This window comes from Protopterus annectens, chromosome 2.part0, assembly GCF_019279795.1.
Source record: "Protopterus annectens isolate FY-2018-M chromosome 2.part0, PAN1.0, whole genome shotgun sequence".
Classification (NCBI taxonomy): domain Eukaryota; kingdom Metazoa; phylum Chordata; order Ceratodontiformes; family Protopteridae; genus Protopterus; species Protopterus annectens.
Window position 1 is genome coordinate 109069266 of NC_056728.1, and position 18801 is coordinate 109088066.

The following is an 18801-nucleotide window of genomic DNA, read 5'->3' on the forward strand; positions in this document are numbered from 1 at the left end:
GCACATAGAATTTAAAGTCCACCAAGGTTTTAGCCAGTTTAAAATTTTGATCAGGAACAAAACTCAACCCTTTGGCTAAAAGTTCAACAAGTTCTTCATCGACATCAATATTAGAAAAATTATATATGTGGAAGTCCCCTTTGACGTTAGAGATCACGAGGCAGGTGGTTGGCAGAAGGGCCAGGACTAATCAAGGGTATAGAATCTTCCATTAATTCCAGTTCTTGTTCCTCTGGAATCGGTTGCCCTTCTTCCCTAAAAAAGGCTTCTGCTGGTTGGTATAAGTATATGCCTTGTTTTGGGATTTGATCCTGTTACTTCTCCTGGGGCCTTGGTCAGAGCCACCTGCTCTACCAACTCCTACCATGTCCTCATCGTTTGGGGACTGCTCCACAGTTTCACTGTCGCCGTGGTCAGATGTCAGGCCGTCCCTGTCCAAATGGTTACCAGCCCTATTAATTTTTTTCACCAAATTCGGATATACACATTTAGTTTGGTAGGCAAGTCTGTCTCTTGCTAATTTTTTAGACTTATTAGCTTTGAGTTTAGAAAGCAAAGTGTCAATACTGGTGAAAATTCGGCCATAGTCATATTTATACCTCAAAAAGTTGGTATCAGCTTTAATAGTAATGTCCAAATTAGATGTTTCTTCCAAAAGTAATGTGATGTGCTTAGAATAATTTTTAATCATTAATTCTAGTAATTCTGCCCCTTGTCTATTAAAAAGGGTCTCCAATTCAGTCACAAATGAGGCATCCGAAAAGAGGCCAGTGGGAGAAAAAGAACTCCGTAGCCCCTTAGGAATCACCGCTTCAGACAAGCACTGCTTAAAATATGCTACTTCCAATTGTAATTTCTTAATTTTTAATAGTTTAGCATCCAGCACTTTTAGCTTTTCAGCTATATGATCAAAAGAGTTACCTGGATTGCTTGAGTCCGACACCGATAGCCCGGCATCAGTAGGATCCCCAAATGAAAAGGGGACTAGGTTCTTCGCCCATTCAGACAACAAGGGCACATCCATAAGTGAATCGTGACTCCCAGACTGTTGATTAGTAGCAATAACAGGGGCTTGTCTTGAAGCCGGATTCCTATAATTACTGCCATTATCTGTAATGGTAGGCAGAGGTGCAATGTTATTTGAAATGGTACTACCCACAAGGTTTTCTGCCATATGAGAGCGAGGGGGTACCAATTGTTGACCAGCTGGAATAAACGACTCATTAGTTCCTGCCATCCCGTAATTAGGTACCGCTGGTGTTAGAATACCTCCATGCCTGTTACTAGCGTTTCCTCTTTCAATACTGTCAAGCCGTAAATTCATACAGTCAAGTCGTTGCGAAAGTGCTAACATTAGCGCTTTCATACTAGAGTTGTCCTGAGGACTCTCGGTACTAAGTGTACCGAACAAATTTGGCGTTCCTGGACTCGATGGTGCACCGGACATCATACCAACAAGTTGAAAAGAGCAAAACCAACAAATAAAACCACGAAAAGCGATGCTCCAAAAAGGCCAGAAGAACCAACTTCAAAAAGCAATTTTATTTAATAAACAAAAGCGTTTTCGCTTCCAGCAAACCAGAAGCTTCATCAGCAAAAACGGAGCAAAAGCTCACAAGTTTAAAAAGGTAAGGAGGTGGCGCCAGTTCACGTCACTTCCTTAACTACATCAAACAACTATTATTTTAAAAATACATATATACAAAAGTTAAAATACAAGGGTTTACACTCCACAGATTTAAAAAATTTAAGAGCTTAAAAGCAAGAGAAAACACCAGGAGGAAATCTAGCATACATTAGCCTATCAGTAAAGTAACCTTCAAAAATAGGCGAGTAAGCCATGTACAAAATACCATTTGTGGGAAGTACATTTAGTAATATAGTGAAAAACTAGAATAATGTTGTTAGATTTCACATTTAAATGAATGACCTAAATGATTTACAAAATAGTATTTCAAAATGCATATAAAGTGCCTGCTCTATCTAGACACCCCACTAAAATGTTAAAGACAGACTGAAGAGGGATTCACAAGTAGCTACGTGCCTTATCTCAAATAGCTCCTATACTTCAGTATAGCTGCAATATTGCAGTTATCGTTGAGCCCGGGATATGAGAAGGCATCTAATTGGAGCTGCCATTCTAATTCCCTGGTCTCTACTATTAAAAATTGGGGTCCCCCTCTAATGTCCATTCTAATATTGTCAATACCCATAAATTGGAAACTGTGACCGCTGTTACTCAAAATGTGCTTAGAAAGGGCATTGTCACTTTTTTTATGGTTAATGGCATAAATATGTTGGTAAATACGGTCGCGGAACCGCCAATCCGTTTTACCAACATAAAATGCTGTACAGCATTCACAGAATGCTACATAAACTATGGCCTTAGTATTGCAATTAATCTTGTGATTAATAAAATACTTCCTATTGCCTATAACGAAGGAGTTGCCAACCCGGAGGTACCTGCACCACTTGCAGCACCCACATGTAGTTGTTCCTTTCATTCTCACAATGTGGTCAAAGCTCTTATTTCTCTGCAAGAGATCTTTAAGGTTACTACCCCTACGAAATGTAAAAGCGGGAGCGAACCCTAACCTTTCATGTAGTCCCGAATTAATAATGAAAAACCAGTTCTTCCTAATAATAGAGCAAATTTGTCCTGAGTTTGTATTAAAGGCAGTAATAAAACTGGTAGTGAAATCAAGACCCTTACTGTTGTCATCGGTTAATGAAACTTGTGTGATGGAAGTATCTAATGTGTTTGGTAAACTTGCATTCCTAACTCCTTCCACATTAGAAGAAAGTAGCGGTGTTAAAGAACCATTCAAGCGTTTGGAAGAAACTTCTACCATTAATTCAATTATCACATCTTCAGGATACCCTCGATTTAGGAAAAAATCCTTAAGCAGAGAGCACTCGTTGTGAACCTCCGGGTTGGCAACTCCTTCGTTGTAGGCAATAGGAAGTATTTTATTAATCACAAGATTAATTGCAATACTAAGGCCATAGTTTATGTAGCATTCTGTGAATGCTGTACAGCATTTTATGTTGGTAAAACGGATCGGCGGTTTCGCGACCGTATTTACCAACATATTTATGCCATTAACCATAAAAAAAGTGACAATGCCCTTTCTAAGCACATTTTGAGTAACAGCGGTCACAGTTTCCAATTTATGGGTATCGACAATATTAGAATGGACATTAGAGGGGGACCCCAATCTTTAATAGTAGAGACCAGGGAATTAGAATGGCAGCTCCAATTAGATGCCTTCTCATATCCCGGGCTCAGCGATAACTGCAATATTGCAGCTATACTGAAGTATAGGAGCTATTTGAGATAAGGCACGTAGCTACTTGTGAATCCCCCTTCAGTCTGTCTTTAACATTTTAGTGGGGTGTCTAGGTAGAGCAGGCACTTTATATGCATTTTGAAATACTATTTTGTAAATCATTTAGGTCATTCATTTAAATGTGAAATCTAACAACATTATTCTAGTTTTTTACTATATTACTAAATGTACTTCCCACAAATGGTATTTTGTACATGGCTTACTCGCCTATTTTTTGAAGGTTATTTTTTGAAGGTTACTTTACTGATAGGCTAATGTATGCTAGATTTCCTCCTGGTGTTTTCTCTTGCTTTTAAGCTCTTAAATTTTTTAAATCTGTGGAGTGTAAACCCTTGTATTTTAACTTTTGTATATATGTATTTTTAAAATAATAGTTGTTTGATGTAGTTAAGGAAGTGACGTGAACTGGCGCCACCTCCTTACCTTTTTAAACTTGTGAGCTTTGGCTCCGTTTTTGCTGATGAAGCTTCTGGTTTGCTGGAAGTGAAAACGCTTTTGTTTATTAAATAAAATTGTGTTTTGAAGTTGGTTCTTCTGGCCTTTTTGGAGCATCGCTTTTCATGGTTTCATTTGTTGGTTTTGCTCTTTTCAACTTGTTGGTATGATGTCCGGTGCACCATCGAGTCCAGGAACGCCAAATTTGTTCGGTACACTTAGTACCGAGAGTCCTCAGGGCAACTCTAGTATGAAAGCGCTAATGTTAGCACTTTCGCAACGACTTGACTGTATGAATTTACGGCTTGACAGTATTGAAAGAGGAAACGCTAGTAACAGGCATGGAGGTATTCTAACACCAGCGGCACCTAATTACGGGTTGGCAGGAACTAATGACTCGTTTATTCCAGCTGGTCAACAATCGGTACCCCCTCGCTCTCATATGACGGAAAACCTTGTGGGTAGTACCATTTCAAATAACATTGCACCTCTGCCTACCATTACAGATAATGGCAGTAATTATAGGAATCCGGCTTCAAGACAAGCCCCTGTTATTGCTACTAATCAACAGTCTGGGAGTCACGATTCACTTATGGATGTGCCCTTGTTGTCTGAATTGGCAAAGAACCTAGTCCCCTTTTCATTTGGGCATCCTACTGATGCGGGGCTATCGGTGTCGGACTCAAGCAATCCAGGTAACTCTTTTGATCATATAGCTGAAAAGCTAAAAGTGCTGGATGCTAAACTATTAAAAATTAAGAAATTACAATTGGAAGTAGCATATTTTAAGCAGTGTTTGTCTGAAGCGGTGATCCCTAAGGGGCTACGGAGTTCTTTTTCTCCCACTGGCCTCTTTCGGATGCCTCATTTGTGACTGAATTGGAGACTCTTTTTAATAGACAAGGGGCAGAATTACTAGAATTAATGATTAAAAATTATTCTAAGCACATCACATTACTTTTGGAAGAAACATCTAATTTGGACATTACTATTAAAGCTGATACCAACTTTTTGAGGTATAAATATGACTATGGCCAAATTTTCACCAGTATTGACACTTTGCTTTCTAAACTCAAAGCTAATAAGTCTAAAAAATTAGCAAGAGACAGACTTGCCTATCAAACTAAATGTGTATATCCGAATTTGGTGAAAAAAATTAATTAGGGCTGGTAACCATTTGGACAGGGACGGCTTGATATCCGACCATGGCGACAGTGAAACTGTGGAGCAGTCCCCAAATAATGAGGACATGGTAGGAGTTGGTAGAGCAGGTGGCTCTGACCAAGGCCCCAGGAGAAGTAACAGGATCAAATCCCAAAACAAGGCACATACTTATACCAACCAGCAGAAGCCTTTTTTAGGGAAGAAGGGCAATTGATTCCAGAGGAACAAGAACTGGAATTAATGGAAGATTCTATACCCTTGATTAGTCCTGGCCCTTCTGCCAACCACCTGCCTCGTGATCTCTAACGTCAAAGGGGACTTCCACATATATAATTTTTCTAATATTGATGTCGATGAAGAACTTGTTGAACTTTTAGCCAAAGGGTTGAATTTTGTTCCTGATCAAAATTTTAAACTGGCTAAAACCTTGGTGGACTTTAAATTCTATGTGCGTAAACTAAATTTGAAAGTGTTTTTCAACAATGACCTCCCTGTCATGGATAATAAATTGAAGTTAACCAGCTCCTTTAATCCCCCCTTACACCCTAGCCTAAACACCTTTGAAAGTGCTTGTGAACTTGACCTTAGACACTTGTTTTCTTCTAAACACAACTCCAGAACAACAAGGAATATTTCTCAGGATCAAGTCATAGCCTTAAACAAAGTTTGTGGTATGGCAGTTAGGGTGATTAAACCGGATAAGGCAGGGGGTCTGGTTATCTTCTATAAGGATGAATACACCCGGAAAATGCTTTCGGTTTTGGATTCACCCGCTTATGCTTGTTCATCCCTTAATGAGTTAACTACCTCATATCAAAGAATTAGAGGTTACTTCAGGGACCTTTACCTTGAAGGCAGAATTAACATTGACACTTACAACTTTATTGATATCTCTATGCCTAGGGTGCCAGTTATGTTCGGGATCCCCAAAATACACAAGAGTCTTTCTGAGCCACCAATGCGTGCGCTGGTTGATGGTAGAAGTTCCATCATGCACCCCTGCGCCCGCATTATAGATAGCATTATTGGCAAATACCTGAAACAAATTTCACAGATTTGTAAAGACTCTTGGGCTTTTTTGAACCTGATTAATGAGGTTCAATTTAATGGTGATCTCAACTTTCTGACCATTGACGTGGTTGACCTGTACACCTCAATCCCTCATGCAGAGGCTGTTGAATGGACTGAGGTTATGTTGCGGGAACTGGGTGCACCTAGTAATGACATCATTGTTGTCACAGTTCTGCTTGATATCATCCTTTCCTCTAATTTTTTCATTTTTGACAACCAATACTTCCTTCAAAAGAAAGGAATTGCAATGGGGTCTCCGTGTGGTAGTAGTGTTGCAAATTTATTTGTAGCCTACTGGGAGAAAAATTTCTTATTCAACTTCCCACTTTTTCAGAGGTGTTCAAAAATCTACACACGGTTTTTGGATGATGCTTTCATGTTGGTTGACGGAGGTGATGATGTTGTTCTTGAACTCATGTTATACATGAATTCCACAACAGAATTCTTAAAATTCACACACCACTTTTCGACCACTGCCATTGATTATTTGGATGTCCAGTTGGCAAAAGACATGGGCAACAAGAGATTCTGTTCTTCAATCTTCAGGAAGCCAACCTACTGCAATTCTTTCTTGCATTTCTCAAGCTGTCATCCTTGGAAGCAGAAGAGGTCCATTGTTAAGGGCCAACTGGTTAGGGCCGCATGTATGTGCAGCACCATCGAAACCTTTCACAACGAGTGCTCTCTGCTTAAGGATTTTTTCCTAAATAGAGGGCATCCTGAAGATTTGATAATTGAATTAATGGTAGAAGTTTCTTCCAAACGCTTGAATGGTTCTTTAACACCGCTACTTTCCTCTAATGTGGAAGGAGTTAGGAATGCAAGTTTACCAAACACATTAGATACTTCCATCACACAAGTTTCATTAACCGATGACAACAGTAAGGGTCTTGATTTCACTGCCAGTTTTATTACTGCCTTTAATACAAACTCAGGGCAAATTTGCTCTATTATTAGGAAGAACTGGTTTTTCATTATTAATTTGGGACTACATGAAAGGTTAAGGTTCGCTCCCGCTTTTACATTTCGTAGGGGTAGTAACCTTAAAGATCTCTTGCAGAAAAATAAGAGCTTTGACCACATGGTGAGAATGAAAGGAACAACTACATGTGGGTGCTGCAAGTGGTGCAGGTACCTCCGGTTTGGCAACTCCTTCGTTATAGGCAATAGGAAGTATTTTATTAATCACAAGATTAATTGCAATACTAAGGCCATAGTTTATGTAGCATTCTGTGAATGCTGTACAGCATTTTATGTTGGTAAAACGGATCGGCGGTTTCGCGACCGTATTTACCAACATATTTATGCCATTAACCATAAAAAAAGTGACAATGCCCTTTCTAAGCACATTTTGAGTAACAGCGGTCACAGTTTCCAATTTATGGGTATCGACAATATTAGAATGGACATTAGAGGGGGACCCCAATCTTTAATAGTAGAGACCAGGGAATTAGAATGGCAGCTCCAATTAGATGCCTTCTCATATCCCGGGCTCAACGATAACTGCAATATTGCAGCTATACTGAAGTATAGGAGTTATTTGAGATAAGGCACGTAGCTACTTGTGAATCCCTCTTCAGTCTGTCTTTAACATTTTAGTGGGGTGTCTAGGTAGAGCAGGCACTTTATATGCATTTTGAAATACTATTTTGTAAATCATTTAGGTCATTCATTTAAATGTGAAATCTAACAACATTATTCTAGTTTTTTACTATATTACTAAATGTACTTCCCACAAATGGTATTTTGTACATGGCTTACTCACCTATTTTTTGAAGGTTATTTTTTGAAGGTTACTTTACTGATAGGCTAATGTATGCTAGATTTCCTCCTGGCATTTTCTCTTGCTTTTAAGCTCTTAAATTTTTTAAATCTGTGGAGTGTAAACCCTTGTATTTTAACTTTTGTATATATGTATTTTTAAAATAATAATTGTTTGATGTAGTTAAGGAAGTGACGTGAACTGGCGCCACCTCCTTACCTTTTTAAACTTGTGAGCTTTGGCTCCGTTTTTGCTGATGAAGCTTCTGGTTTGCTGGAAGCGAAAACGCTTTTGTTTATTAAATAAAATTGCGTTTTGAAGTTGGTTCTTCTGGCCTTTTTGGAGCATCGCTTTTCGTGGTTTCATTTGTTGGTTTTGCTCTTTTCAAGCAATAGAGAAATAAGTAATGTATAAGGAATAAAGAAACTTTGCATACAGTAATAAGGAAAATTACACAGTGGAAGAAATACAGCTTAACTGTCAGCAAGAAAGGTCTGTACTATATATACTTATACTGCGGTGGTGGTGCTGTGGTAGCGTTGTCGCCTCACAGTAAGACATTGTCCTGTTTGATTCTCAGCTAAAGCATCTTCTGTGTGGAGACATGCGTGAATGGGCATACCTTCGTTGAAGGTTGTGTATCAGGGCTGGCAAATGGACATGTAAAAATATACTGCCAATCATAAGCAGATCAGAGTTCCGCTGTGGTGACCCCTAACTGGGAAATGCCGAAAGTCACAACAACATATGAACAGCAGAGTATTTTTATAGCAAAATGTAACTTTGCTACTGTCCTAATAAAATATATGTTTCACCAAACAGTCTATTTGGGGAGTACTTCAGAAGAGAGTAAAGTAGTAATACCTGGGCTAAATATAAGAAGGAGAGGTTAAGAATGCAGAGGGAGAAGGTAGTAGTGGATTGGGAGTGGAGTGATTTAGTGTAGGTTAGAAGGTGTAGAGAGTGTAAGTATTGAATGTCATACTGGTGTAATGCAGGAGCATAACCAGTTGTTTGTTAGGTATTCCCTAAGTCATAACTTAAAATTGGAAGTATTAGTGGTGTTTTAAATGTGTTGAGGAATGGAATTAAATTTTTCGGATATCTGGTTAGAGAAGGAAGAATCTCCAATGCTACTGTTAGCCTTAGTGACTTTCAGAAGGAGTTTGTCAGAAGATTACAGTATTCTAGCATTATTGTATTCCTAAATTAAGTTTTTGAGTGCAGGGCAGTTAATGGGTTTATGAACTATGGAGTGGACAACAGTTAGTTGGTTCAGGGATAATAGATTAGATAGTTTGATGATTTAGTTCATGAAGGGCAGAGCAGTGGTGAGATCTGTAGGGATGACTGGTAGCAAATGTTGCTGTTGTATTGTAACATGACTCTAATTTGTTCATATCAGATTTTCGGAGGTTAGTGAAAATGGGTGATGCATATTGAAGGGTGGAGAAGAGGTGGGTCCTGTCTACAGAGTGTCAGGTATTGTTAGTAAGGTATGGCTTGGCTCTATAAAGTGTTCCAAGCTTTATATGAAACTTTTCGCTGGATATTGCCATGTGTTTATCAAATTTTAGGCAGTTATTTATTGTTACCCTGAAGGCTTTCATGTGTTCTACAGGTTCAATTTTGTTTTTTTTGGAGGAGTGTATACTGTATGGGAGGAAGGCATTTCTGTGTTTTGGTACTGGAGAATAATATTTGTTTTGTTGTGTTAGGACTGAGTATCAATTGATAGTCTAAGAGATAGTTTTCTATATCTGTGAAGGATTCTTTGGTCCTTTCTAGGAATTCTGGTAAAGCTGGAGCTGAGCAAATAAGGGTAGAGTCATCTGTGTATTGGACAATGGTAGCTAGATGGGTGGCTGTCCAAAGTTTGTTTGTAAAGATGGTGAAAAGTAGTGGACCATGAATTGTGCCTTGTGGCACTCCAACTGAGATGGGTAGTGAGGTAGTGGGGTAGAGAGTTCATTTTGCCACTTAACTGCTTGTTCAAAAAAACAAGTAAACTGCTAGACAACCAAATAGACTTGAAGGTAAGCAAGTGAATCACATGACTGGACGTTTTTTTTGTTTTGTTTTTTGTTTTTTTTTTTTGTTTTTTTGTGTGTGACTTGACTGCTTGTTGTCAGTCAGTTAAGTAGCTATGGAACCAAGATAGACTCAGATGGGAGAGGTTTAGGGATGCTAGTTCCTTGAGTAATTTTTGGTGTGATAGCATGTCAAGTGCCTTAGACATGTCAAGAAAGATGGAGGATATGTGCTGAACCTTGTTTCTAAGCTCATTGATAGTGTTGGTAAAACTTATTAAAGTGGTTGTGGTGCTGTGCTTGGGTATAAAGCCATTCTGGATTTTGGCTAGTAGGTTATTGCTTTCTAAGTAGTCAAGAAGTTGTACATGTATCCATTTTTTGAGAATTTTGGCTAGTGGTGGAAGAATCGCTATTGGTCGGTAATTTGAAAAGTCAATAGAGAAGCCACCTTTATGCAGAGGAATGATATGAGAGATTTTCCAGAGCTTAGGGATGTATTTTTCCAATATGGACATGTTGATAAAGATAGAGATGGAACAAGATATGGATCATGTTGCCAATCTGAGAAATTTGTTTCGGAAATGGTCCTCAGCGAGGGATATAGGTTTTAGTTTTAGTATGATGGTGCTGGTTTGTATTGGTCTGATAGAAAAGGAACTGGGGTAAGGTTCTGAATCAGATGGTATTAATGGGGGTGTATTGTTGTCATTTTTGTGAGGGACAATATTAAAATTATGAAGTGTGAATTAATTTGAAATGCTGTACTTTCTTTGGAATTTATGGTGGTAGAAGACCAGGATTGATGACTTAATTTAAGGCAGCCCAGAATTATGGGAGTTATTTTGGTGATTTTGTTGGGTTGAAGTGCAATAATCTTTTTTTATCATTTTCTAAGTTGTCAATATAATTAATAGGAGGCTTATGTTTTGGTCTCTTGATGTTGAGACCAAGCTCCATCTCTATGTTTGAGGAGTTGCATGGCATTCCTAGTTAGCCATGGGAGCTTCTTTGCTTTAACCTGTATCTTTCTAAGGTGTGCTTGAGTATATAGTCTATCTAGGAAAGTATTACTGAAGTATTTGACTGAAGAATCCATGTGCAGATGTTTTGGGGGGTCCGGTCACATTGTTTAAGAAGTGAATTGAAAGTTTGGGGCAGATTTTTTTTGTTTGCTATGAACATGTTTAAATATGATGTTTTTATGAGGGCATGTCTGCATTCAAAGTAGGTATGTGGGATGATGGTCACTGAGATTGTATGGGAGACATCCTGTGAGGTAACCAAGAAGGGCCTATTTGTTAGTGTCCAGTCAAGGATTGACTGCTTTTTGCTACTTTTGTCGATTCTGGTTGGGGCAAGTATTAATCAAGAGAAACCATAAAAGTTAATAATGTTGGTAGGGTTTTCAGAGGGGCAGGTGGTCCAGTCTAAGTTAAAGTGTCCTGTTGTAATAGTTTCCTAATTAAAAGTGGAGGGAGACCAACTGAGAAGGTTCTCAAGAGGTGACAGGCTGTTACCTGGGGGGATGTAGGTATCAATAATTATAATGTGCTTTTTTAGAGTTTAGGTAGAGATGTGACATTAATATTTCAGATTTTATGAGGTCTGGGAGTTCATTTACAAGGCATTCCAATTTGAGTTTGTCCTTCTATGCTATGGTTATAATACCACCACATTTATGAGTTCTATCAAATCTGTGTCAATTGTAGCCCAGGGTTAGGATTTCAGTATCTTTTATGTGGGGCTTGAGCCATGTTTTTGGTTATGACTACAATATCTGGATTGTATAGGGTGATAGTTGAGTGAAATTCATGAACCTTCTTTAGGATGCTTCTTAGGTTCATGTTTAATAATAGGAGGTCAGGGCCATTGTGTGTTAGGCTACTGTTGCTGTGAAATATTATACTGTGTGGTGTAAGAGCAGTGTGCATTTGAAGCCTGGATTGGGATGTATGTCCCCACATAGTTTAATGTAATTGGTTTTTATCAGAAATAGGTGTGTTATTTTGGGTAGTAGACTGGCAACTTTATAGTATATGTGATGTTTTATATATAAGTCTGTGTATCAGAGTGTAAAGAGTTCTATGCGGGAGCTATTGTAGAGGTGAGGTGATATGACTATGATTGTTAAGTTAAAGTTAAGTAGAGTACTGAATGGGTTAGTGGGATAGTAGATCCTAGTGATGTGTTGTTTGTGGTAAGAGGTAGGGTGGTAAGTTAAGATGGGTAGACAAAGTAGATATGTGTTGAAGTAACATACTTGCTGAATGTGGATTGTGATAGTTTGTGCTTAAAGAGTTTGGATAGGTTAATTGGTTAGGAGTCATGTTTAGTGGTTAGGTATAAATCAAGTAAGGGTGGGGGTGGATGGGAATTGGGGGCAGAGTAGGGGAGTGAAGTGAGCCTGAGCATAGTGAAGGCTCATGGAGCGAGGCTACACCCTGCAAAGGTATAGCTCTCAAAAAACAATCTATAAGGACCAAAGAATTTAGGTAATATAAGTTAAAGTAATACCAAAGTACTTTGTTAAAATGCAAAAGCCTAAAAAGTGTAGTTCTGAGAAATAAGAAGCAGCTAGACTATAGTTAAGTGAGTGAAGGTGTACAGGTCATGCAAATAAAATATTTGAGTGAGATTTCTATTACCAGTGTGTGCCAGTAGTATGTTGTGTGGTTTAGATGGTAATAGAAAAATAGTTTAAGAAATTTATTGGGCCAAAGCAGGTAATTCTTAGGAGAAGTAGTCTCGATGGTGTGATGATATAGAGAGAAGCTAAGGATAGGAGGGGGTGGCTGTGAGTTGTGGTGGTAAGTGATGTCACTTGTCTTGTGTATTCAAATAAGATGAAACTTGGGTGTTTGTTTAAGTAGTTTATTACAGACAAACACATCAGGATGGATGACTAGAACATTAAACTTAAACAAACTAACTGAGTGCCTGCTACACACATATATGCTTTCACTCTGGCTGCTCAAAATGGTACTCTTGCTTACATGTGCTCAGTACTTATATACATGTGCCCATGACTGGAATGGCTCTTAAGGTACAGCACACACTCTGATTTACATCCTCCCTCTTTGACTATTCTAGCCTGCAATGTAAATGACAATTGGATAAGCATACAAATTATGCAGATATATACAAAGAATAACAATCATGTTCAGGTTGCTGTGTATTTAGGATTAGGTCTTGAGATATGACCTGACCTCGTAATGTAATAATTAGAACTGGGTTTAGCAACAGGGAGAGTTACTAGGGAATGTTATTCTTCAGGATTTTCAGGGATACTTTCAGGAACAGGTACAGACTATGAAATGTTCACTCTGAGAACTAGAGTCTCTATTACAGACAAGATGCTGTAACACTGGCTTGGAGTCCGGTAGTAAATGTTTCCAATTCCGCCTAAATTCCATTCATTGCATCTCATTGATGTATGATCGTGGGTCTTCACACAAATGTTTCACAAGTTCTATTCAGTCAAATCCTTTCGCTGTCTGCATCTTCACTATCTCTCCTTCTTTTAATGGATTCAGGGACTTGCTGGCTTTATCATAGTAGGACTTTTGGGAGAAACACTTCTTTAGGAGTTGAGCTTTGACTGCTTTGTTGTTTTTAGCACTCAGAGTCAACAAATTCTTACTGATTAGTTGTGTGGTTCTGGTTTGTCTTGACATTAATCTCTAGGCAGGTGAACCAAGTAAATTGCCATGAGGAATGTTTCTGAGATTAAGAAATTAATCAGTATTGTCACGTTTGGACTTCTCCAACAGCTGTGTAGCACTTTGGACTGCACATTCAGCCAGGCCATTCAATTATGGGCACTCAGAACTACTAGTAACATAAATAAAGTCTCACATTTCAGCAAATCTTTTAAACTGCTGATTTGTAAGTTGTGTACCATTGTCAGAAATGAGTTTGTGTGGACTACCATGGACAGAAAAATGTATCTTTAACTTTGTAATGACAGTGCTGAACATAAGATTAGGAAGTAGGTCAATCTTGAACCAATTTGAATAAGAGTCTACTAACACCAAGTAATGGTAACAATTCAATTCAAAAATATCTGTAGCTACTGTCACAGGTAGTTCAGGAATCTGGCTTAGCCGAAGTGGTTATTTTTATTGATGTGGCTTAGTACTATTACAAACAGAACAAGCTGAAAGTTCTTTCTCAATATCTTTTGACATAGAAGGCCAAAATACTAGTCCTCTTGTCCTTCATTGGGTAGAATCAAGTTCCTGGATGTCAACAATACAAGATTTTAACTCTTGTTGCAAGGATTTTGGAACAATCACATTTGGACCTTTCACGATGATACCATTTTCCATCAAAATCTCGTCTCTGTAAGGAAAATACTGCTGCACATCTAGTGGTAAATAATATTGCTTTGACAGCTGTCTTCAACTGATAAAGTGGTTGAGCTTCTGGAGAATTGGATCTGAAGCTGTGTGAGCTCTGAGCTCATCAAGACACATGGAAGAAACATTTCTCATTTCCATGACTTCAAAATCAAGTTGCTCATTTTCATGCTGTTCAGTAGTTTTTTCTGGGTGATCTGGATAAAGTATCTGCAAGATAAAGAAGATTGCCTATTGTATAAACCAAGTGAAAATTTTACGTTTGCAATTTCATCATTGGGCATTGCAATCTCACAGGAGCTGTATGCATTGGCTTTTTCAAAATAGTAACCAAAGGTTGGTGGTCAGTCTCAATTTGAATAGGTCAACCATAAATATAATTATGGAACTTCAAACATGTAAACACAATTGCCAAGAGCTCTTTCTCTATTTGAGTATACTGCATCTAGATTTGGGTTAGAGTTCTGGATGAATAGGCTACTGGTCTGTCCTGTTGAAGAAAGATTGTACTAAGACCAACTTCGAAGCATCACAAGAAAGAATGACAGGTTTGTGAATATCATAGTATCTTAAAGTGGGTGGACTGGCATTTCTCTGTTTCAGTGCATCAAATGCTCTTTGGTGTTGTTCCAGTCAGGACCAAGTTACATCTTTGCAAATCACCTCTCTTAGCGGTGCTGAAAGATCACTTTGCCCAAATAGTTGACCATGACAAGAAAACATTGTAAGGAAGTGACATTTTCTGGAGCTGGCATCTCAAGAATTGCAGTTTGCTTGGAAGGATCTGGTCATAAGCTTGAACTGGTAATCAAATGACCCACACAAGTAACTTCTTGTACCCTAATCTTGCATTTCTGAGGATTTAGCTTAAGATTCACTTCAAAAGCACATTCCAGAAACTTCCTAAGATTTCTATCATGTTCGACCTCACCATTGCCTCCTATAAGAATATCATCTACTATAATAGTACATGGATAGCCAGAAAAAATTGTTCCATCACACGTTGAAAGATTTCACTGGCAGACTTTATCCCAAATGGCATTCTCAAATATCTGTACCTTCCAAATGGTGTACTGAAAGTGGTTAGCAATGAAGATTTTCAGTCAAGCAAAATTTGCCAAAATCAACTTTTTGCATCTAAGACAGAAAAAAACAGTGGCATTTGGCATAACAGAGGTAATTTCCTCAACTGTACGCATTGGATGATGAGGTTGTTTTAGTGCTTTATTCAAATCTCTTGGATCAATACATATTCTAATATCATCTGAGCTTTTCTTATGAGCTGTCACCATGGCAGATACCCATTTAGTTGCCTGTTCTTCTGGACAAATTCCTTCTAGATGCACCATTCTGTCTAGCTCAGCTTTAATTCTGCCTTGCATGGCTACTGGAACTTTTTATGCTGGTCTGATAACAGGACTCGTCATTTAACTTCATGGAATACACAACTGGGAGTTTTCCCAACTTGTCTTCAAAAAGATCAGCGTAGTCAGGAAAAATAGTTTGTGCAAAATGTTTGTTGTTATACGTGCTTACATGGTGGACTTCTGCATTAAATTAAATCAGTCCCATTTTCAAACTGTATTTGAGGCCTAACAAAGACTGCACATGTATTTTGACTACATAAAATTGCAAGTCATAACTGTTCCCAGCAGAATAACATGAAAACACTAAGGAGCATTCAGTTTGAAATTCTTCACCACCATAAGCAACAAGCTTCGCAAATTTTGCCAGATCAAGCTTCTTGCCAGCTTTTACTTTGGTAAACATTTTTGCTGACATAACATTGCGCTTTGAACCAGTATCAACTTTGAGCTCTACAGGTCTCCCATTAATCATAAGAGTACAAATCTACTGCATTGACTGTTTCATCAAGGCATAGACACACCATCAACATAAAAAGTAGGGTCACAGCTTTCTAATTGATCAACTTGCCTCTTTGAATGCTCTCTTTTAATAAAAGAATGTGCCCCTTTTGACTTGCAGAACTTTTTGAAATGATTCCACTTTTTACATGTATGGCACTGCTAACCAAAAGCTAAGCACTCCTCTCATTTGGACTCATTATCTCTCCCACGATTACGACAATTAACAATAAAGTTTGGCACTGTAGCTAACTTTGTTGGTTTATAGTTGGTCAAATCAAATTTATATTAGAAAGCAATTGGAAGGTCATTCAGGGTAACCCCGATATTTTTCAGGCTGTTGGTTCTAAACCCAAGTTTGTATTTTGCAAAAACAACACCCTTAAAAGAATTTTGGAGTGTCAAGCTCCAGATGATCAGATTACACCAAACAGAAAGAAAGGCATGTTTCGATGTTATCACTGTAAGATTTGTCGTTTTATTTCTGAAGGTCCCTACATTAATGTAGTCACATCTGATAAAATTTTAGAAGTGTCTGATTATGTTGACTGTAACAGTTGTGGGCTTGTATATATTAGCATGTGTTCGGTTTGTCCTGCTTTTTATGTGGGGATGACCACGAGGAGCTTGGGCACTCGCATAAAAGAACACTTATATGCTATTAAAAACCAGGACCTTAATAACGCCCTATATAAACATTCTGTTACATGTTCATCTTTTAAGAAATGTATTTTTTCTGTTTTAGAGATTTGTAAGTCTGATAGGAGAGCTGGTGACTTTAAAAATTACGTAGAGCAAAGAGAAACCTTATGGCAAGTGAGATTAAAATCTGACACTTTGCCAGGACTAAATGAAGCCATTAATTTAAAGTGTTTTTTAAAAAATCGTAAACTCACCATTTCTAAAAGATTTGATTCAGTTATGTTACTTAATTTTTGAATTTTAGATCTAATTTTATTATTGGATTAATTAAGTTAATTGATGGTTTATTAGTGTGTGTATTTAAAGCATTAGCGCCTATTGTTGATGTATTCTGATGAAGTTGTGTGACGAAAGCGGATATTAAATAATTTTTTTACTCTATTGACTTTCATCTTCGTGGATTTTCTTACGTTGGTTCCTCCTGCCAGTTCGTTTTGTTTCCTGGTTTATAGTTGGTGTTGGAGTTGGAAGCAACCATGAACCCTTTCAATTTATACCTACTTTTCATCTTAGTTTTATGCACACTATCAACATTAGCACTGAAAGGCACTGTAAGCATGCTTTTCTCTTTCGTAAACATATTTGTGTGCTTTTCTGTGAGCTCATATATCTGACAAATCTCTATGGCCTTATTGAAAGTTAAATCACTGTCTCAAAATTTTAGTTAATATGAAAAAGAAGCACATAGTGAAAAATGCGGTTGTTTTCCCTTTTTTATATATTTTATGTGATTCAGAAGTTATTTAAAACATTTTATAAGCATTTTGAGTACTTTTTATCAATATATCGTAGTCTCGAAGGTTTCATTTAATTAGAAAATCTTTTGGAACAGTTTGAATGCTTCATTTTATATTCGTTGAATAAAAAATCATTTAAATGAGTTTTAGTACATGAATTTATCTTTCTGATGTGTTTTCAAGTCATTTGAGCTTCGGATGATTGACTTCTGTATATTCCTCCAATTGTGGCTGCCTGCCTCGTGGTCTTGAAAAAGTTTTACTTTGGATCCCATTCTAACACCGTGTTGCTTATCTTGTGTATTCAAATAAGATGATGAGGCTTGGTGTTCATTTAGGTAGTTTATTACACACATATACATCAGGATAGATGACTGGAACATTAAACTTAAATGAACTAACTAACTGATTGACTGCTGCTCACTCAAAATGGCACTCTTGCTTGCACGTGCTCAGTACTTATATGCACATGCCTATAGAGTGGAATGGCTCTTAAAGGTACAACACACATTCTGATCTACAAGCTGAAAGCCATTCAAAGTACAATGACAATAGTTCAAATATGAAACACACTTTAGGTCACTAGAGTGTTTGGGAATTTGATAACATTCAGGAAAAAATATAAAGGTTTTCTTTGCAGTGCTCGTTCAGAAACTGTAGGTTGTAGAGTTAACTGTAGTACTTTTGGGCAAACAGCTGATAAAGATAGAGTGTCTTAAGCCTGTGGTTCTTAATACATTCAAATCATTCAGATCAATAGACAGCGTAATCATACCACCAGAATCATGGTTGCGAGGATTAGCGAGGGCATTTTTGAGAGGAAAGGGGGAGGAGTGCTGCCAAGAGTATCCCATTAAACAAAACCCTAGAAAGGGGCCCAACTGCCCCAGATGAAGCTGTTGGACAGCTGTAAGAAAAGTAGGCTTTGGCTGAGGTTACTGTACGCACTCCAGCTTACCTTTTCTCAAACCCAACAGAAATAAAATGAAGTAAGAAATGTTCACAAAACTTTTCACACAGATGACTGAATGTTCTAATGAGAGATGCACTGTTAAGCGCAAAGGCTATTTATAACATTTTAGTTCACATTTCTTGCATCATTTTCTTGCATCATGACCCAGTTCTCCCCAAATATAACATTTTATTTTGTCACAGTTATTAACAAATGTTCATCTTCTCCACAAAATAAATAAATAAATAAAAATAAAAAATAAACAGCTTTTGGGTTGTCCCCAGTATTCCACCACACCCTCATTTTCTTCAACATGTATCATGCTCGAGATATGTATAATTGGTCCTTTTCTATCCTTAGCACATTACATTC